General features: G+C 36.2%; 1 long non-coding RNA gene across 2 annotated transcripts in view; it reads left to right on the plus strand.

The window, feature by feature from the left end:
• Positions 1–432: 432 nt before the first annotated feature.
• The window catches only part of LOC109268674 (uncharacterized), a 71,655-nt gene continuing 49,668 nt past the window's right edge, over positions 433–22,419 (plus strand). For both annotated transcript variants that reach the window (XR_002080726.2, XR_002080727.2), the window contains exons 1-2: positions 433–519; positions 1,694–1,781. This is a non-coding gene — a long non-coding RNA (uncharacterized LOC109268674). The remainder of the gene's footprint in view (positions 520–1,693; positions 1,782–22,419) is intronic.

Genomic DNA, 22,419 nt, shown 5'->3' on the forward strand with positions numbered 1-22,419 from the left:
CGGGCAGCCAGGTCCTTCCTGCCGGCGGAGCAACAGCCCATCCATCCACCAGCGTAGCCTCCAGGATGGAGGCAGCCCACCCCCTGGACACCACCGTGACGCTTTGCTGAAATGGGTGAGAGTGCCCACATGTACTTACTGTCTGCCGGGGTCCCAGGCTTCTGCAGCAATCAAGACTACCAGGTGTCTCTTACTTGAAGATGCGGCAGCCAGTCCACATAATCCAGACCTGGCAAGGCAGCCCAGACTTCAGGAGAAATGTGTGCATACTTGTAGATTAGGGTTTGGAATCGGGCAGATGCCTTTTAACTCCAGGAGCCTGCTCCTCAGACGCGGCTTCTCCACAGGCTCCGCTTTTCATGTCCTCGGTTACCCTGATCTGCGCTGCGTGCACAGTGCGCTTGCACAGCGCACTCTCGTAAACTGGCTCGCGGCAGACTCCGCCCTCCAAGCCAGTGGAATATGTGTCAGACCCCAACCACCTGCAGTTTCCAGCGTGAAGGGAGCTCCCCTTCTAAGGTAATATGTGAAGTAAGGTAATATGGGCAGTATTCAGCCCCCATGGATTAGTTGCCTCCTGGGGTCCTGGGCTTCACAAAGACCCAGAATTCCCAGATGTCTCTTAATGCAGGGATACCCGGTCCTGCCACCCTGGCCCCTCCTCACAAGAGAGTTGAAAACCCTCCAGCTCTGCATTCGTCAGGAATGTTCCACAAAGGCATGTAGGCACTGCAACTTTAGGCTGGACCCGCAAAGGCCCTCTCCTATGACCCAGCCTCTTCAGACATTTGCCCTGGTCGAGGTCCTTGCAAGCTTCTGGTGAATCCCATTTGCATACAGGCATACCTAATATTAGTGAGCTTGTTTATTGCGCTTCACAGACACCCCAATATTTTATAAATTAAGTTTGTGGCAATCCTGCATTAAGCAAGTCAGTTGGCACCATTTTTCCAACGGCATTTGCTCACTTCATGTCTCTGTGTCACATTTCGTAATTCTTGGAATATTTTAAACTTTTTCATTATGATATTCGTTATGGTGATCAGTGATTATGATTGACTGAAAGCTCAGATGATAGCATTTTTTTATCAATAACATGCTTTTTAATTAAGGTATGTACATTGGGTTTTTTGTTGTTTTTTTTTTTAGACAATGTTTGGCACACTTAATAGACTACAATACACTGTAAACGTAAATTTTACACTGGGAAACTGAAAAATTGACTCGCTTTATTGTATTCTTCACTTTATTGTGGTAGTCTGGAATTGAACCAACAATATCTCCAAGATATGCTTGTTATTTAGTGTTGTGTTTTCCTAATCATCTCCTACTTACACCCAGAATTTTCTTCCGAAAAGATCTGATGCACGAATGAGAAGAGCATTTTTATAAAACTTGCAGAGACCCATTACATCGCTGACTTCAGCCCACAAGAGCCACTGTGGGACCCAGTAAGCAGTTCTCAACCACATGGTCATTATCCTTATAATTTAGGATTCTGTCAATACAATAAGAGAACCAACTTAGCTGAACCAGAATTATATTTGAACCCCCCACACTCCCTTTTGGAACATGTACTAACTAGGCTGGCCTGGAAAGAAAGCTGCATCATTTCCAGCACAGATCAGAGTAGAATTCCTACTTTTAAAACTAAATACATAAAACTTTCTATTTTGTCTTGATTTTTACACAGCAAGCAACTGCTTGGAGATGATCCATTTTTGGAAACATCCACATTCAGTGACCCAACTGCATTGCTAAAATACGTGAACCAGTAAAAGGTAAGGGAGGTAGAGTTTTTCCATAAACATTCTTAATCAGATTAAGGTGTTTTCTTTCTGTTCCTATATTCCTTATTCACTGGGAGTTTTTTTCTTCTTCTTCTTTTTCTTTGTATTACTAACCAAGAATGGGTAGAGAAGGTTGTTAAGTGCTTTTGTTTGCATTTGAAAAATGTTCTTACAGTTGTTGTTGTTTTTTTTTTTTTTGTATTAATATGATGCATCACATTGATTTCTTGGACTAAAGCAAACTTGCATTACCGGAGTAGATATTACATATTCTCTTCATATATATATATGTATGTGTGTGTATATATATATATATGTATGTATATATATATATATACATTTAAGCAATATGTTAAATTTGTTTAAATTTGCTAATTTTTAATATAATTTTTGCATGTATGGTTGTGAGGGATTCTTATATATTTTTCTTATAAAGTATCTGTCTAATTTTGTTATGAGGATAATACTGGCCTTACAGAAAAAGTAGTTGAAAAGGGTTTCTTCCTCTTCTGTTTTTCTGGAAGTGTTGGCATTGAGTTGGTAATAATTCTTTCTTAAATGTTTGAGGGAATTCACCAGTTAATCCATCTAGAATTTTCTTTGTAGGAAAATATTTATAATTTCATTTTTTTTTTAATTGGAAAGGGTTTTTAAAGTTTTTAAAATTTTTCTTTGGTCACTTTTGGTAATTTGTGTCGTTAAGGGAGTTTGTCCCTTTCATCCTAGCTGTTGAATTTATTGAACTAAAGTTGGTCTTACTATTTCCTTGTTTTGATTTTAATATTAGTAGAGTCTGCGGATGCCTGGGTGGTTCAGCTGGTTAAGTGTCCAGCTCTTGGTTTTAGCTCAGGTCATGATCTCACAGGTCATGGGATCAAGCCCCACATTGGGCTCTGTGCTGTATAATATATATACATATATTAGTAGAATCTGTAGTGATGGTCATTCTTTTTCTCCTGATGTTGGTAATTTGTTGTTTTTTCTCTCTTTTACTCTTGACTAATCTACCTAGAAACTTATGAATTTTCTTGATTTTTTTCCAAAGAACCTATTTTTGGATTCACTGATTTCCTCTTTATTTTGTTTTAATCTTCTATATTAATTGAGTTTTGTTCTTTATTATTTTCTTCTGCATAATTTGGACTTTTTCTGATTTCTTTAGAAGTCTTAATAATTTAAATCTCCCTCTCACCTGCCCCAATATAAGGCCATGTTTTGCCCTCCTGGCACTCCTTTAGCCATGTCCCAAATTCTTGTGCATTGTATTTTTATTATTATTGTGTTCACATATTTTTAAATCCTCATATTAATTCTTTCTTGACTGTGGGATTATTTACAAGTATGCTGTTCAGTTTCAAAATATTTGGGTTTTATACTTATTGTTATTGATTTCTAACTTAATTCCAGTATTTCTGGTAGTTGCTTTTATATTATATTCTAATTTCACAGTTCTCTGCAGGTTAGTCATCTGATAATGACTTCTGTTATTACTTTAAATGGAAATCAGGAGGGAGGTTTTGAAAGAAAATATTTGTCTAGATAATGAAAATCAAAAGTCAAAATATGAAAAGTTTCTAATATGGAAATGTTAATATAAAATTATTTATTTGGTTTTTACATTATCAACCTATGGCCACCAATCCAAAGACACAAAATAGTAAAAGTTATATTGACCTTTGGTATCTGTCTTGAAGGTACTGTAAATTTATTATAGGGAGTTTTCTAGAAATTAATAGAGAAGTCGAGAGGGATCAAAACAGTCTTAAAAATTAGAAAATATCTCTACCTCTTGTTTTATATTCCAAATCACAGCTTGCAAATCAAATACTGCTATAGTATCATTTGAAATAAACTTGGTGGTAAATAAGAATGATACATATACTTTATGTAAATATTTTTTTCTAGTTAGGTTATACTTTTTTACCAGTGGTAGGGTGCACTTGCACCAGATCTTGGGAAAAACTTCTTTGGTAATTATATTTTCTAATTTCTGCAACCAAGTAAAACTGGCTTGGAATCAAAAACTTTAAAAAAAAAAAAGTGAGAGATTTTATGTTTTCTTACTTGTTTCATTTTCACTGTCTTCATCCCATTACTTATTTTATAGGATAAGCTTATGTAATTTAAATCACAGTAAAATATTAAGGTAAAAGAGCCCATATATTATAATTTGAATATTATCTGCATCAATTTCAATTTCTGTCACTGTCAATTTGTGCTTTTTAAAAATTTTCTCTTTTTTTGTTTTAGTAAGTACAGTCTGATGAATGCGACTTATTCTTACTTTTTTGATGATTTTAGAACTTTGTATACTTGAGAAAGTATTATAAACAGAAATGCTCACATTACTTTCTGTGTAATTATAAAAATAAAAGGCATACTGGATATTTATATTTTATAAAAAATGAAAACTTTTAAAGATTTTGTTGCTATTACTGACTTCTCTCTTTTAACATAAAACAGACAAAATTTTGTTTATCAATAGGTATTGGTAGGTCAGTGGTCCTTAACCGGGAATGATTTTGCTCTCCAGGGGATATTTGGCAATGTGTGGAGATAGTTTAGGTGTGATAACTGGGGAAGTGCTACTGGCATCTAGTGGTTAGAGACCAGGATACTACTAAACATCCTGTAATGTGCAGGACAGCCCCCTACAACAACAGATTAACAAATGTGAACAGTACTGAGGTTGAGAAGCATTCTGTTAGATGAATTCTGGTGATTATTAACTCCAAGATAATATGATGATTCAAAAATTATTTGTGTAAAATGCCCCTTCTTGTTCATATGGGGTAATAAAATTATTGGAAAACTAAATTATTTTTCAAGTTTTAATAAGGAGGTATTAAACTATTGATAAAATTAAACTTATTCAGGGGCGCCTGGGTGGCTCAGTCGGTTAAGCGTCCGGTTTCCGCTCAGGTCGTGATCTGGCGGTCCGTGAGTTCGAGCCTCGCGTCGGGCTCTGTGCTGACAGCTCAGAGCCTGGAGCCTGTTTCAGATTCTGTGTCTCCCTCTCTCTCTGCCCCTCCCCTATTCACGCTCTGTCTCTCTCTGTCTCAAAAATAAATAAACGTTAAAAAAAGATTTTTTTTAATTAAACTTACTCAATTAAAACTATTATGTATTATGTAAGAAACTGAAAATTTTATTCATCAAAAGAATATATAAGTATAGAATTTACAATGACAATTTCATAATCATGCTTAGCTAATTTATAGCTATAATTTTCAAGAAGGGAACATTCATAATATTAGGAAAAGGAGGTGTTCTTTTAAACACTCAGAATTTTCTATAACTGATTGATGAACCACTTGTTGCTTTTTTCTCCCCCTTCTTACAGCACAACTTATTTAGTTACAGAAGTTTGTGGTTATTTCACTAACCTATCCTCTAAAATAACAATTAAAAGAATACAAATACTAACCTTACTGGCTAAAGGATAGAAACTAATGTCAAAAAGTTAAATGGTTCATTAAAGACAAGGCACTTCCACTCTCATAACAAATTGCTACACAATTATTAAAGTTTCTAAATTTATCTCGTTAATTTTGTAGCTCCCTCTCCTTTTTCATTTTAAATTTCTCTAGTGTCCCTATTTTCACATGTTTTTTGAAAATCTATAAATTTTATATTCTTGTTCTGCATGTATCTATGTATCTTATATTCAGTAAGTTTCTGTAACAATAAAAATTAATGAATTTTGATTTGCATGTTTTGAACCAAATATGAAAATATATAGTAAGTAATAGTGAGGTATCATATCTAACAATTCAGAAACCTGCTGACAGAATTTTGGTAAACATACAAATTGTAACTAGAGTTTTACATTTAGGGCTGTATTTCTTTAGCTTGGTGAAATACTTTGGATAAGATAGTTGACTTGCTTAACTCCCTATAGAAATGTTTTAAATTATATCAAGTTTCTACTAAACTTGGGTATACAATGTGAAAGATTCCAAGGACACTGACATTCCAATAATTACATAGTATAGCACACCCTTGAAATTTAAGTATAGGCTTTCAGATATTGTCAATAATAAGCCAAATGACTATAAGGACAATATTAAATTTAGCATTCATTAAACACTAATTAAAAATAATAGAGTTTGATACAAATTTTTGAAAACATTAAATCAGAATATTTTATATAAAAGTTATTATATTCAAATATAATGGCAAGGATTAAGTCAAGCAGTTATATTCCTCATATTTATTTGCCACAGAATAATTTATAGTGAACATAATTATTGCTTCAAAAAACAAAGAAAAATTATTTGAGTATCTGAAATGTTTTCCCACATAAGTCACCTCCAACAACAGTTTATAAATTTTGTTTTTATAGAAATTTTGATATTTTGCTCTTCCACAGAAATTAACTTCAATTACAAATTACTGTGTTTTGAAGGGGACAGACCCCTATATGCACATATTATGTTTGATTCAGTAAATACAAATAATCAGTATATATGACACCCTTATGCGGTACCCAGTTTGAACAAACTGAACTACAACCCACGTGAAAAAGAAAAAAAATCTGTGAAATAATAAGAATGATGGTTTCATGTATACTTCAAAATGAAAGTGATGGGCCATTTGCAGAAATATGCACGAACCAATAGGGTGTGCTACTCTTTCTGAATTAAAAAGTCCCTAATAACTGTAAAAAATATGGGCACTAGAGTGAATCATTTCATAAAAAACAAAAGCAAGCAATTTAAACCTTTCATAGTTAATCCATGTAGCAGGGAAGGTTCATACTTAGGGAGGGCCCATCTGGCCTCTCTACAAATGGAAAGGTTTGTACATATGGGCCATAACATATGCATAGCTAGCTGAACCAACCCCTGCAACTAAATAGTAATTAGCATGGGGCAGGTTTTTTATGGCTGCTAGCATACTAGCAAGTCCTTCCTGACCTACATCCAAATGGACATATGATTACATAAAATGGGTAGTTTCTTTCTCAAGCATTTATTTGTGTGCAAAAATGTAGGATTTGTTTAACTGCCGCCAACTAAAGAACTGAGACCCATATGTTACCCCATAAACTTACCGGTTAGCAATTTGTTATAAGCAAGATGCAAATATTATGGTAAGCATTTAGAACGTTTATTCAATGAACCTTATGTTGTAAATGGAAACAACAGTATGTCAGAAAATTTCGTAACCACGATTTCACCACTGGTCCCATTTTATGTGTAGTTCAGTTTCCAAAATCTACAATTTTCAATTAGAGACACGAAGGTCAGCAGAGTTTTAAATATAAAGTAATACATGATTCCATTTTAGCAGGAAAGAAATAGTGAAAGCTAGAGCTTGAAGAGATTGTACAATGTTTAATTTTAAGTAGGTCATAGTCAACTTATTAGGTATATCAGACAGACTATACTCTTGAATATTTGGTAAATTTGGTTTGAATCTGAATAGGATTTGATGAGGTACTAAAGTGTAAGGGAGCTTTAAACTATAGACAATCCAGAGAATTGTAGAAATTAACATTAAATTAAGGGTTTAACAAATTCACATTTATTGAGAACAATTTAGACATCAATATAAGAGGTGTACTTTGAATCTAGTTCTATTCTAGGTATAAAGACCTGGAAAGATTGATGATTTTTAAAGTTCTAAGAGCTTTATATTTTGCCAGACCAAACCACAGATTTATAATAAAAACTCAGAAATTGTGCAGTCCAGTAGGACTTTAAACACACAAGTCTATTATAATTTTGAGAGGTTAAGTTCTAGTTTTACTAACTATTCCTGTTGCTCTTAAAGAGTCAAGAAGAATGCTTTTCACACAATTTGATATGTGAAAAATGGAAAGGAAATATAGTAAACTTTTGAATAGGTCATTGTTATGTGCATAAAATTTTTAAAATTATCAATGACGCTAATGTAAATAATGTTAATGTGGATCGGTTTCCATCAGGAACTCTTAGACATTAATCAGGAAATAGTGACCAATATTTTCATCTTTATCTTAGAATTTTGAAAATTTCAGTGCATCAGTTAAGATTCTTTCCATTGCAACTATTAGAAAACCTAATTTATAATGTTCTAAAAGTGAAATTTACTGGCTCACATTACTTCAGGAATAGTTTTAACTTCAAGTATGGGTTAATCCCAAATCTCAAAAATGCCATAACATTTTTCGTTTGTTTGTTTCTCTGTTTTCACCTGAATCTTTAGCTCTGTCTTCTTCTATGTTGGCTTTATTACTAAGCTGACCTCCTACATGGCGGGGAGATGGCTGCTACAAGATCCAGAGTCCACATCTTCATACTTTCAAGTTCAATGAAGAGTTTCTCTTAACTCATAAATCCTGATAAGCAGTACCTTTTTACTTTGTCACTTTTATCATCCGTAGGTTAAGGGATTGGCTTTTTGTTTTTTTTTTGGTCTGATGTTTATTTCCATATTTTGTGATTGTAGAATAGTGCCTGGCTCATATATGTCGCTCAATAATTTTTCAATGAGTGAATAAATAAGTAAATCCTCTCCAAAATACATTTCTCTACAGAGTGGAGAAAAATGGTTTCCCAAAAGAAAACTTTGGTTCTGATATTAGACCAAGAGGTACAGAAACCAGATCAGCAGGTAGTAGATACTCAGACTAATATTTTCTACCTGAAGATGTCAAAATCTGCTTTTACCTGGGTGATCTTTGAAAGAATCTCTATGTTTCTAAAGCTTAATTTTAATGTTGGTATAGTGGTCACTGGTAACTGTTCCTTGAAAATAACTATTCATTCAGTCTTTTTAAGACAATAATTTAAATATAATAAAATAATTATTATTTTAAAATAATTTAAAATACAGTACACAAGAAATGGGAATATTTTATGCTAAAGCACTAAGAAAACCAAACTTTATTTTATTGCATTTCATTCTTTTAGAAGACTTATACTTTCATATGCCAGAGATAAATAATCTCATAGTAACATGTAGTCCAACCAAAACATGGTTGAAATCCTTAACTTTCATATTACTATTTAAGCAGTCTTTGTGTTACTTCCTAACAGTGTTCTGTGAAACTCATTCCTAGAAATATTTCTGTCCTAAAGATGACCACATCAGATTTACTTGGGTTACATATAGTTCCAGAGTTAAATACAAGAATAGAGTTAATGGATCAGTCCCTACTATCAATATAAAAGGTCATCTTTCTTCTGTTGTATCAAATAAGTGAGTAAACAAACACCTGATCCTTAAATTAGTCCTGTAGCCTGCCACAATGGAACCTAAGTAGAGTTATAATGGGCCTTTTAAAATAGAAAAACAAGGCCTTGAACCTGATTAAGGAATTTTATTTTCTCTTAAGGCTCTCTTGGATAATGATTATAGATACTAAAAATCTGTAAACATACCCATTTTCTACTTAGAATAAATTTTAATATATACTTATAATTTTAAGAAAAACTATATCTTTGAATTAGCATTTGTGGGAAGTTTTTATACTTGATAAGAACATTTATGAAAAAATAAGGCACCTGGTGACTCAGTCAGTTAGACATCTCACTCTTGATTTTGGCTCAGGTCATCATCTCACAGTTTGTGAGATTGAGCCCCAAGTCAGGTTCTGGGCTGACGGTGTGGAACCTGCTTGGAATTTTCTCTCTCCCTCTCTTTCTGCTCCTCCCCTACTTGTGCGCTCTCTCTCTCTCTCTCTCTCTCTCTCTGAAAATAAATAAACATTAAAAAAAGAAAAAACTTTTAGGGGCACCTTGGTGGCTCAGTTGCTTAGGTGGCTGGCTTTGGCTCAGGTCATGATCTCACAGTTCAAGCCCCGCATTGGGCTTTGTGCTGAAAACTCAGAACCTGGAGCCTGCTTCAGATTCTGTGTCTCCCTCTCTGCCTCTTCCCCCTTTGTGTTTGTGTCTCAAAAATAAATAAATGTCACAATTTTTTTTTAAAAATAAAAACTTTTAGAATAATCATTGACACATAGAAAATGCTTAATAATTGTAGACTATGTTAATCTTTATTATTGTTATCATGTAACAAATTTTGTTTCTAGAAAGAAGAAAATAAACTAACAAAAAATTCTCAATGTACTGGCCCAAAATACTTAATATGTTTCACCAAAGGGAAATTTATCTTTATCTCCTACATGAAGCAATAGATAATAGCCAAATAGCTTTTGATCGCCATCAACATTACTACCTACCCAATAGTCGGAAAAGTCGGGACTATAATGGTACTTGTAACGTTGTTTCAATTTCTCATGATAGCATAAAAAACACTATCTTTATAATATTACTATATTATGATTTTATCACTATTGCCAGTACATTGTTTTTAGGAAAAAAAAAAAAAACAACTTTACTCAGCTAGGCAATGACTGGTAGGTCCATAGGAATTGCCATGATTGTATATAAAGAAGCTCAGGTTAGGGACCTTAAATAATATAAAGATACTAAGAAATTAGTTGATCTCAATAATGAAGAAGATAATGTTGAAAAAAAATAAAGGGAGAAAGAGAGAAAGAGGGGTGAGGGAGGGACTGAAGAAAGCAGAGAGAAAAAGAAGAAAAAAAAAGGAGGGGGATGCTACTAAACTATATACTACAGAGGATAAGGGTGGAGGCCCCCTCCCCACAAAAATATGTCGGCTTAAAAAATGTCATCTTTTTGTAACTAAAGAATCCCTCATCAGTGTCATTTCTTATGTGTAAAAGAATGGCTTAAAAAGCTCTTATATTAATAAAATTCCCTTTTATTTCTATTTGTTGTTTTGGGGATAGTGGATATTAATGGTAATTACTGAGATTCCCTCTGACTCTATCTTTCTATCTCAACTTTTGTAAGCTCAGTGCTGGTTTTGAATTGAACCATTGCATGTGAGACTTGCTTCCTGCTAATAGTGTTTCTTTCCCACTTTGTCCTAAATGCTAGCCACAAGATGGCCAGCCCACCACTCAACAGAAATATATTTAAACTCATAAATGTAATCTTTTAAGGACATTATATAGTTAAAAAGCAAGGGCTAAATGGGTAGAGGGAGTCAAAAGGTACAGTCTTCCAGTTATAAAGTAGATAAGTCATGGGGATATAATGTACAGCATGGTAACTATAGTTAATAGCATGCATTGTGTATTTAAAAGTTGCTTAAAGTGGAGATCTTCAAAATTCTCATCACAAGAAAAAAATAATTTTTAACTATGTGTGGTGATGAATGTTAACTTATTCTGGTGAATATTTTTGCAATATATACAAATATATCAAATCATTATATTGTATACCTGAAATGAATATGATGTGTATCCACTTATATCTCATTAAAAAAAAGAAGTTAACTTTAAATATTAAAGTAATTTCTCTCCATAGCTAAAACAAAACAAAAGCAAGGATTCAAAGTTTTCAGAAAAATTTCATATTCTTAAATAGAGATTACTCCTTGCAGGGAAAATATTTGTGGGTGTGATTCATAGAAGTGCCATAAAAAAGGGCATTTGGGTTTAGCAGAAGTAAGTTTTTCAGGTTGTACTCCATACAGAAGTTGTTGTTTTTATTTTCCTCACCTAAGTTTACAGAACTATAGCATCTTTCCCCACCTTGTGGAACCTTCTTTCGCCATGTAGAAGAGAGTGTTTGTGCTTAAAATAATCCATATAAGAAGGAACAGCTTCCATTTTCAGTTCTCATTTTCTGGGATTTGTGCAATAGTAATTAGGAACATAAATAGACATAAGAAGAACAAGAGAAAAGTATATGTTAACAATGCAATTAGGTAAAAGCAAGAAAGTCTACTGGTAAAGTGCTAAAAACTGCAATTGGAAAAACAAGTAATTTGTATGATTAACATTACTTCCAGAGTGTGGGCTAGCGTGGAAGGCAGAAGCATAAGCTATGTTTTTAGATATAGGAACAACAAAAGGAAGGTATTATCTGAGCCAAGACCAGAACGAGTTCAGTAACTTGACCTTAGTTACGCCTAGTTAAAATTCCACTCCATGCAATTATTTGTCCTAAAGTATATATTTTTAATGTGTATGATTTATATCAAAATATGGGTTTCATTTTTCATTTTCTTATCTCTCATTTCTCAATCCACTCTAATTATTGATATTCTCTTCTCTTACTTATCAACTTCCTATAAACATCATCACCTCTCCACCAACCTATGCTTGATAGGGTCAAAAATAATACACTATCCCTCAATCTGATGAATAATTTCAAGTCCTTATTTTTTTATATGAAATTTATTGTCAATTTGGTTTCCATACAACACCCAGTGTTCATCCCAACAGGTGCCCTCCTCACTGCCCATCACCCACTTTCCCTTCCCTCCCAACCCCCATCAACCCTCAGTTTATTTTCAGTTTTTAAGAGTCTCTTATGGTTTGCCTCCCTCCCTCTCTTTTTTCCTTCCCCTCCCCCATGGCCCATCCTTAAGTTTCTCAGGATCCACATAAGAATGAAAACATATGGTATCTGTCTTTCTCTGTATGACTTATTTCACTTAGCATCACACTCTCCAGTTCCATCCACGTTGCTACAAAAGGCCAGATTTCATTCTCTCTCATTGCCACGTAGGACTCCATTGTGTATATAAACCACAATTTCTTTATCCGTTCATCAGTTGATGGACATTTAGGCTCTTTCCATAATTTGGCTATTGTTGAAAGTGCTGCTAAAAACTTTGGGGTACAACTGCCCCTATGCATCAGCACTCCTGTATCCCTTGGGTAAATTCCTAGCAGTGCTGTTGCTGGGTCATAGGGTAGATCTATTTTTAATTTTTTGAGGAACCTCCACACTGCTTTCCAGAGTGGCTGCACCAGTTTGTATACCCACCAACAGTGCAAGAGGGTTCTTGTTTCTCCACATCCTCACCCTAATCGATAGTCTACTGATTTGTTCATTTTGGCCACTCTGACTGGCGTGAGGTGGTATCTGAGTGTGGTTTTGCTTTGTATTTCCCAGATGAGGAGCGACATTGAGCATCTTTTCATGTGCCTGTTGGCCATCTGGATGTCTTCTTCAGAAAAGTGTCTATTCATGTTCTGCCCATTTCCTCACTGGATTATTTGTTTTTCGAGTGTGGAGTTTGGTGAGATCTTTATAGATTTTGGATACTAGCCCTTTGTCCAATATGTCATTTGCAAATATTTTTTTCCCATTCTGTTGGTTGCCTTTTAGTTTTGTTGTTTCCTTTACAGTGCAGAAGCTTTAAATCTTCATGAGGTCCCAATAGTTCATTTTTGCTTTTAATTCCCTTGCCTTTGGGGATGTGTCAAGTAAGAAATTGCTGCGGCTGAGGTCAGAGAGGTTTTTTTCCTGCTTTCTCCTCTAGGGTTTTGATGGTTTCCTGTCTCACATTCAGGTCCTTTAACCATTTTGAGTTGATTTTTGTGAATGGTGTAAGAAAATGGTCTAGTTTCATTCTTCTGCATGTTGCTGTCCAGTTCTCCCAGCACCATTTGTTAAAGAGACTGTCTTTTTTCCATTGGATGTTCTTTCCTGCTTTGTCAAAGATGAGTTGGCCATTCTTATGTGGGTCTAAATCTGGAGTCTCTATTCTATTGCATTGGTCTATGTGTCTGTTTTTGTGCCAATACCATGCTGTCTTGATGATTACAGCTTTGTAGTAGAGGCTAAAGTCTGGGATTGTGATGCCTCCTGCTTGGGTATTCTTCTTCAATATTACTTTGGCTATTCGGGGTCTTTTGTGGTTCCATACAGAATTTAGAATTGCTTGTTCTAGCTTTGAGAAGAATGCTGGTGCAATTTTGATTGGGACTGCATTGAATGTGTAGATTGCTTTGGGTAGTATTGACATTTTAGCAATATTTATTCTTCCAATCCATGAGCATGGAATGTTTTTCCATTTCTTTATATCTTCTTCAATTTCCTTCATAAGCATTCTATAGTTTTCAGCATACAGATCTTTTACATCTTTGGTTAGGTTGATTCCTAAGTATTTTATGATTCTTTGTGTAATTGTGAATGGGATCAATTTATTTGTCTTTCTGTTGCTTCATTATTAGTGTATAAGAATGCAGCTGATTTCTGTACATTAATTTTGTATCCTGAGACTTTGCTGAATGCATGTATCAGTTCTAGCAGACTTTTGGTGGAGTTTATCAGATTTTCCATGTATAATATCATGTCATCTGCAAAAAGTGAAAGCTTGACTTCATCTTTGCCAATTTTGATGCCTTTGATTTCCTTTTGTTTTCTGATTGCTGATGCTAGAACTTCCAACACTGTATTAAACAACAGCAGTGAGAGGGGACCTCTCTGTCGTGTTCCTGATCTCAGGGGGAAAGCTCTCAGTTTTTCCCCATTGAGGATGATATTAGCTGTGGGCTTTTCATAAATGGCTTTTATGATGTTTAAGTATGTTCCTTCTATCCTGACTTTCTCCAAGGTTTTTATTAAGAAAGGATGCTGAATTTTGTCAAATGCTTTTTCTGCATCAATTGACAGAATCATATGCTTCTTATCTTTTCTTTTATTAATGTGATGTATCACACTGATTGATTTGAAAAAGTTGAACCAGCCCTGTAGCCCAGGAATGAATCTCACTTGATCATGGTGTATAATTCTTTTTATATACTGTTGAATTTGATTTGATAGTATCTTATTGAGATTTTTTGCATCCATATTCATCAAGGATATTGGCCTGTAGTTCTCTTTTTTTGCTGGGTCTCTGTCCGGTTCAGTAATCAAAGTAAAGCTGGATTCATAAAATGAGTCTGGAAGTTTTCCTTCCCTTTCTATTTTTTGGAACAGCTTGAGAAGGATAGGTATTATCTCTGCTTTAAATGTCTGGTAGAATTCCCCAGGGAAGCCATCTATCTGGTCCTGGACTCTTATTTGTTGGGAGATTTTTGATAACTGATTCAATGTCTTTACTGGTTATGGGTCTGTTCAAATTTTCTACTTCTTCCTGTTTGAGTTTTGGAAGAGTGTGGGTGTTTAGGAATTTGTCCATTTCTTCCAGGTTGTCCAGTTTGTTGGCATATAATTTTTCATAGTATTCCCTGATAATTGCTTGTATTTCTGAGGGATTGGTTGTAATAATTCCATTTTCATTCATGATTTTATCTATTTGGGTCATCTCCCTTTTCTTTTTGAGAAGCCTGGCTAGAGGTTTATCAGTTTTGTTTGTTTTTTCAAAAAACCAACTGTTGTTTTCATTGATCTGCCCTACAGTTTTTTTAGATTCTATATTGTTTACTTCTGCTCTGATCTTTATTATTTCTCTTCTTCTGCTGGGTTTGGGGTGTCTTTGCTGTTCTGCTTCTATTTCCTTTAGGTGTGCTGTTAGATTTTGTATTTGGAATTTTTCTTGTTTCTTGAGATAGACCTGGATTGCAATGTATTTTCCTCTCAGGACTGCCTTCGCTGCATCCCAAAGCGTTTGGATTGTTGTATTTTCATTTTCATTTGTTTCCATATATTTTTTAATTTCTTCTCTAATTGCCTGGTTGACCCATTCATTCTTTAGTAGGGTGTTCTTTAACCTCCATGCTGTTGGAGGTTTTCCAGACTTTTTCCTGTGGTTGATACCAAGTTTCATAGCATTGTGATCTGGAAGTGTGCATGGTATGATCTCAGTTCTTGTATCCTTATGAAGGGCTGTTTTGTGATCCAGTATGTGATCTATCCTGGAGAATGTTCCATGTGCACTCGAAAGAAAGTATATTCTGTTGCTCTGGGATGCAGAGTTCTAAATATATCTGTCAAGTTCATCTGATCCAATGTATCATTCAGGCCCTTGTTTCCTTATTGATCCTGTGTCTAGATGATCTATCCCATTTCTGTAAGTGGGGTATTAAAGTCCCCTGCAATTACCACATTCTTATTAATAAGGTTGCTTATGTTTGTGATTAATTGTTTTATATATTTGGTGGATCCCGTATTTGGCACATAGACATTTATAATTGTTAGCTCTTCCTGATGGATAGGCCCTGTAATTATTATATAAGGCCCTTCTTCATCTCTTGTTACAGCCTTTAATTTGAAGTCTAGTTTGTCTGATATAAGTATGGCTACTACAGCTTTCTTTTGACTACCAGTAGCAGGATAGATAGTTCTCCATCCCCTCACTTTCAATCTGAAGGTGTCCTCAGGTCTCAAATGAGTCTCTTGTAGACAGCAAACAGATGGGTCCTGTTTTTTTAAATCCATTCTCATACCCTATGTCTTTTGATTGGAGCATTTAGTCCATTTACATTCAGTGTTATTATTGAAAGGTATGGGTTTAGAGTCATTGTGTTGTCTGTAGGTTTCATGCTTGTAGTGACGTCTCTGGTACTTTGTGGTCCTTGCACCATTTCACTCACAGACTCCCCCTTAAGATCTCTTGTACGGCTGGTTTAGTGGTGATGAATTCCTTCAGTTTTTGTTTGTTTGGGAAAATCTTTATCTCTCCTTCTATTCTGAATGACAGACTTGCTGGATAAAGGATTCTCGGCTGCATATTTTTTTTCTGTTCATCCCATTGAAGATTTCCTGCCATTCCTTTCTGGCCTGCCAAGTTTCAGTAGATAGTTCTGCTACTACTCTTATGTGTCTACCTTTGTAAGTTAGAGCCTGTTTATCCCTAGCTGCTTTCAGAATTTTCTCTTTATCCTTGTATTTTGCCAGTTTCACTATGATAAGTTGTGCAGAAGATTGATTCAAGTTACGTCTGAAGGCAGTTTTCTGTGCCTCTTGGATTTAATGCCTGTTTCCTTCCCTGATCAGGGAAGTTCTCAGCTATGATTTGTTCAAGTACACCTTCAGCCCCTTTCTCCCTCTCTTCTTCTTCTGGAATTCCTATGATACGGATATTGTCCATTTGATTGCATCACTTAGTTCTCTAATTCTCCCCTCATACTCCTGGATTTTTTTATCTTTCTTTTTCTCAGCTTCCTCTTTTTCCATAATTTTATCTTCTAATTCACCTATTCTCTCCTCTGCCTCTTCAATCCTTGCTATGGCTGTGTCCATTTTGTTTTGCACCTCATTTATAGCATATTTTAGCTCCTCATGTTATTTCTTAGTCCCTTGATCTCTGTAGGAATAGATTCTCTGCTGTCCTGTATGCTTTTTCCAAGCCCAGTGATTAATTTTATGACTGTTATTCTAAATTCTTGTTCCATTATATTGTGTAAACCATTTTGATCAATTCATTAGCTGTCACTGCTTCCTGGAGTTTCTTTTGAGGAGAATTCTTCTGTTTCGTCATTTTGGGTAGTCCCTGCGGTAGCTCCAAACTGCAGGGCACTTCCCCTGTGCTCTCTGGAGTAACTTGTATTGGTGGGCAGGGCCACAGTCAGACCCAATGTCTGCCCTCAGCCCACTACTGAGGCCACAATCAGACTGGTGTGTACCTTATCTTCCCCTCTCCCAGGGGCAGGACTCACTGTGGAGTGGTGTGGCCCCTGTCTGGGATACTTGCACACTGCCAGGCTTGTGGAGCTGCTTTGGTGGGATCTGGCCAAGGGTGTATTAGACTGGGTGGATCCACAAGGTGCACAGGGGTGGGAGGGGCAGGCTTAGCTAGCTTTGCCCTCCTGGTCCCCTGTGGGAGGGGCCCTGCAGCACAGGGAGGGAGGGAGGCAGGCCAATCAGAGGGATGGATCCACAGAAGCATAGCATTGGGCATTTGCGTGGTGCAAGCAAGTTTGGTGATGGGAACTGGTTCCCTTTGGAATTTCGGCTGGGGGATGGGAGAGGGAAATGGCGCTTGCCAGAGTCTTTGTTCCCCAGCCAAACTGAGCCCTGTCTTCCAGGGCTCAACAACTCTTCTTCCCGGCGTCCTCTCGCCCTGCCACTCTCCCAGCAGAGCTGTTGACTTTTAACATTCCAGATGTTAAGTCCCCCTGGCTGTCAGAACTCACGCAGTCCGGCCCCTCTGCTTTTTCAAGCCAGACTCCAGGGGCTCTTTCTTGCCCGGCAGGCTGCCCCTCGACCTCCCAGGCTCCCTCTTGCCAGTCCATGTAGCGCACACCACCTCTCCACCCTTCCTACCCTCCTCTGTGGACCTCTTGTCTACACTTGGCCCTGGAGAGTCCGTTCTGCTAGTCTTCTGGCAGTTTTCTGGGTTTTTTAGGCAGATTTGGGTGGAATCTAAGCAATTAGCAGGATGAGGTGAGCCCAGTGTCCTGCTATGCTGCCATCTTCCTAAGTCCTTATTTTTTTGGAATACAGAATAATTAAGATTCTTTTTCCTAACTTTCTGAGTCCAGACTCCTCTGGTTGTACTCTCTGCTACTCCTTCTCAATCTCCTTTGCAATTTCTTTTAGTCTTACCTCATTATTAAATATTGGGATTACTTAGAGACTTTTCCAGGCCTACTTATTTCATCTGATTCATCTTCCCTATACAATTTTACTCCCAGGTTTCAATTACTGTCTTTATACAACAACTCTGAAATTTGCATCTCTACATCAGACTTCTCTTTTTCTCTTTTAAATGTTAGACTTACATATTCAACTGCTTCCTGAACATTTTTAAATAGTGAATCACAAATTGTTCAAACTTAATTAGTCTAAAACTTAATTCATCATCACATCCCTATTTTTTTTTTTTTGTGCAACATGTTTCTTCTCCTAGTTTTCCCAACATCAGCAAATGAAATGACCACATTTATAAAACTCATATAAAAAGATACAAACTGCAAAATCCTGTTTGATGCCTATAGCAAACACTACCAGCACTCTGCTCAGATCCCCTCAAATCCCTGCTTTTGTGATTTAGTTTCGTTGTGTCCTTTTCCAGACTCCCTGTGCTCCTGTGTCCAATGGCCCACACCTGTATCTCTTAAGAGAACCTTCCTTGAGCTACTAAACCCATTTTGCCCATGTGCAGAAATCCAGAGTGTCCTAGTAGTAATTTAGCCATTCAGCCAATGACTGATGATGCAGAAATAAGATATTCTGACTAGATTAGGTTGGCCTGTTTTATGCTTCTATAATACCCCAAATTTCTCTGTTGACGTAGTACACTCATAAATATTTGTGCAATGCTTTCCTTCCTTGCTAGATTCTGAGTCCGTCGGGGCAGGAGATATATGTGTTTTCTTTTCTTCATTTTTCATTTCTGTAGGTTCAGCACCTGGCATAATGCCTGACACAAAATAGGTGCTTTATAAATATTTGTTGAATGAATAAGTTAAGCATTCCTTTAACCATTGTAAGTTTTCCTGAGAGATACCTAAGTTGGGTTGGCACAACCAAGATAGATAATTACATTCCTTAGTTGGCAGGATAAAGTAATTCTGTACAGGTGGGGGCATGTATACACATGTAAACAAATATCTACATTCATAAGATATGCCACATACTATTTTATGTACATATAAATGGAAGAATTCTAGACAGATTGTTTATAAAATACCAAATGGCGCTAAGTATTGTCTTGTGTAATTTTAAAAAGATAACACTAAATTTGAAGCACTTAAAAGTATGTGATTACATATGTCACTTCCCATGTGTCTTCTAAAATCTTTCCCCAACTAAAAGCAACAAAACCCCAATTCAGATCATACTCTTGTTATTGTTGTTTTTGTTCTTACAGCTCCCTGCAACTTTACAGAACCCATGAGCACAAGCGCTATCTCATTGAATCCTTGCATGTAGGTGCCATGGTCCAATGATCATTGGTGGCAAAGCTGGTGCTAGAAATCATATCTGCTGACTCCATCTCCAGAAAATTTTCCTCTCACACATTACTCAGGGCCTGACCCCAAGCCCCAGCCTGTACTGAGCACAGCCGCAGTGGTCCTGGCTCCTCTACCTGCTGCCTATGCTGCCCCACCCCCATCTTCGCCATTTGCTTATGCTGTTCACTTATTTTTTTTTAAGCATTCCAGGCATTTTAATTCTATTTAATTTTCTTCTTCCCTTGTCTTACACCTCTCTCCCTCACCCACTTATGATGGCTTCTTTACATACTGGCACCAAAAAGCCAAAATTCGGGTAAAAGAAGTCTCCTGTTTTTGCTACATGTTGCCAAATAGTTCATGTTCTTATACCTGGTGCCTCCTCTTGGTCCTGTTTTCATTATTCTCATATTTCTTTATTATGAGAAGAAAGGAAAGAGTTATCACAGTGGGAAAAAATAGGGGAGGGGGTGTCAGGGAGAGCAGAAAAGCAAAATGAGGATTTATTTCATGCTGTATTAGCGTGTCATAGTAAGGCTTCTGACTTTGTCATCCTTGGCACATCACCACCCCCCCCCCCCAATATAGAATTGATCATTAGGCTTTGTTGATTTACCTCTGTAGTATGTCTCAAGTCCATCCACTTCTTTCCATTTCAACCATCTCATCACCCTAATTCAGTTTTCCCCAACTAGCTCCTGTCAATTTGCACCCACTCTTGCCCATCCCATGTGTGTCCCAGGCTCTAGACAGAATGATCAAAAAGGACTTTTAAGTCTCAAGCTAAACCCTCTAAAGAATACTAATAACTAATAACTAATACTAATACTAATAACTAATAAAGAATACTAATAACACTAATAGTGTCATCACTATTGTTAAAATTTGTTCAGCACTTCCAAAGTGCCAGGTACTATTTTTTTTTAAATTGGGCCTTTGAATGTAAGAAATCATTTCATTTTTTTTACATGTTTTAGGAGGCAAATGGATCTCATAACTTGCTCATAATACTTCCTATATTCTGATGGGAACACATGCACACACACAGAGACACACATCAGTGTATCCTTAGGTGTCATACTTGGTTTAAGATGAATCATGATTCTAGACTTTATCTTCTTGGCTCCTGAAAAACAATGTTTTTCTGAGTTGAATTATAAAATCTGTTTGTGATAATTTTATATGAGAACCTATTGCTTGGGAAAATCCTTCACTGTCCCTGGTATATTTACTGTTTGTTTTTTTTTAAACCTTCTCTGGTTGGCTTGCAGTTTTTTTTTGAGGTGTCTGTATAGTCTTTCTTTCCACCTTTTGATTCCCATACTCGTTTTTATTTTAGCTGAACACATAACTTTCCACCTCTTATACACATTTCAGAAAGCATAATGTTAGGTTATAAAATAAAACTATCATACATCAAGTCTTTCAGAGTTTTACTTTGTAGTCATAAAATCTACAAAGAAGTAATACTTTTTCTACAATCCTTTCAAACAGATTTAACATCTTAGAAACTTTTCTGAGAATATATTCATTGTGTTTAACATTTCTTCTTTGATTTCATACCGAAGTTATGTTTATCACATGATTGCTCACCCAATTATACAAGAAAATAAAAAGCATCATCAAATAGTTTAATAGGAATATAGGAAAATGTAGTTTGGTTCATCAAATGATGCAGAAAATAATATGACAACAAAAAATCTGATTGGAAATAATATATTAGTTGTACTAGAATCTGTACCCTTATACTTTAGGAGAAGAGGAAAGTTCAGAGCCATGAGAATATAAACAGAATGGAAGTAAATGGACACAAAGTTAAAACAAAATACAATGGCAGCATCATAACATATTTAATGTCTTAAATATTCAATGTGACAGATTCTAAATTGTATGAGGAAAAGACCGTGATTGTTCAAATTGGTATTAATGATTATCACCTTTTGTAATCCCATGTTCATATTTTTGCCCACATTATTTTAAATAAGTATTTAGCAATTAGAAAAAAATATTTTATCTTGTGTGTACATGAGTGTGTATGTGTACATATGTATGCACATATAATTTTTGCAAACTTTCTCTTTCTGAACTACTTTTGTCCAATGACGTCTTTCACTAACTTATTTTGTTAATATCATTTAAACTGTATAGTCAAAATTTTTAAAACCTCTATATGCCTAGCTGAATCCTTCAAAAATCTTCTAAAGTATTTTCTTATATTACCTTAGATATTTGGATATGCTGTCTTGATAAATCTAAAGCGTATGCTTTGCAAAAATAGGATCAATCATCTTTACTTTTCCTCATCTATTTCTGGGGCCAAACAGGCCAGCAAAAAGGCAAGCCAACAGAGTATCCCTCAGTCTAATTCTGTCTCTTTAAGGTAAGACAAACTGCAGGCAGGAAAGAATACTGGGGACTTGCACAGCCCTCCAAGCGGCTGGGCTGGCCCAGGCCAGCCGTGATAGGCCTCCAAGAAGCACAGCAAACAAACCGACATTATGTCCACAGGTTATCATTATTATCCTTTTTTTTTTTTTTTTTTTTTTTTAATCTGATCGATCCCTCCCTACCACAATGATGCTTCAGGGCATCTCTCTCGCTGCTGGGGAGTGATTGACCATCGGGTATCATTAAAGATGGTAGGTAGAAAGGAAGTGGAGAGTGTAGGCAAGGTGTGGGGGAGGGGGCTGCCGACTGAAAGCAGGGTCAGGGGCAGCCACAAGCTCCAGCTCCTTCTTGTGTCTTTTTCTCCTTCCTGAACTCCACTGACCTTTCACTCAGGAGCCAGCTGGAGCCGAGAGAGATTTAATTGAATGGATTCCTTAGATGTGTTTGGAGTATGGGTGATGAAGAAAGGGGGAGGAGGGAAGGAAGGCTGGATACTGTGGTGAAAACAGAGAAGAGGGGGAGGGAACTTTCCATGACCTTCAAAGGCTAATTGCCTGGCTCTTCCTAGGCCCTTACTGGAGCTTGACTTGCACAGGGCTCCTGTTGTCTGGTCTAGCCAAAGCTCTCCAGCCGCGCCCT

Source organism: Panthera pardus, unplaced genomic scaffold (assembly GCF_024362965.1).
Source record: "Panthera pardus isolate Hobbes unplaced genomic scaffold, ASM2436296v1 HiC_scaffold_6, whole genome shotgun sequence".
In the NCBI taxonomy this organism is placed as follows: domain Eukaryota; kingdom Metazoa; phylum Chordata; class Mammalia; order Carnivora; family Felidae; genus Panthera; species Panthera pardus.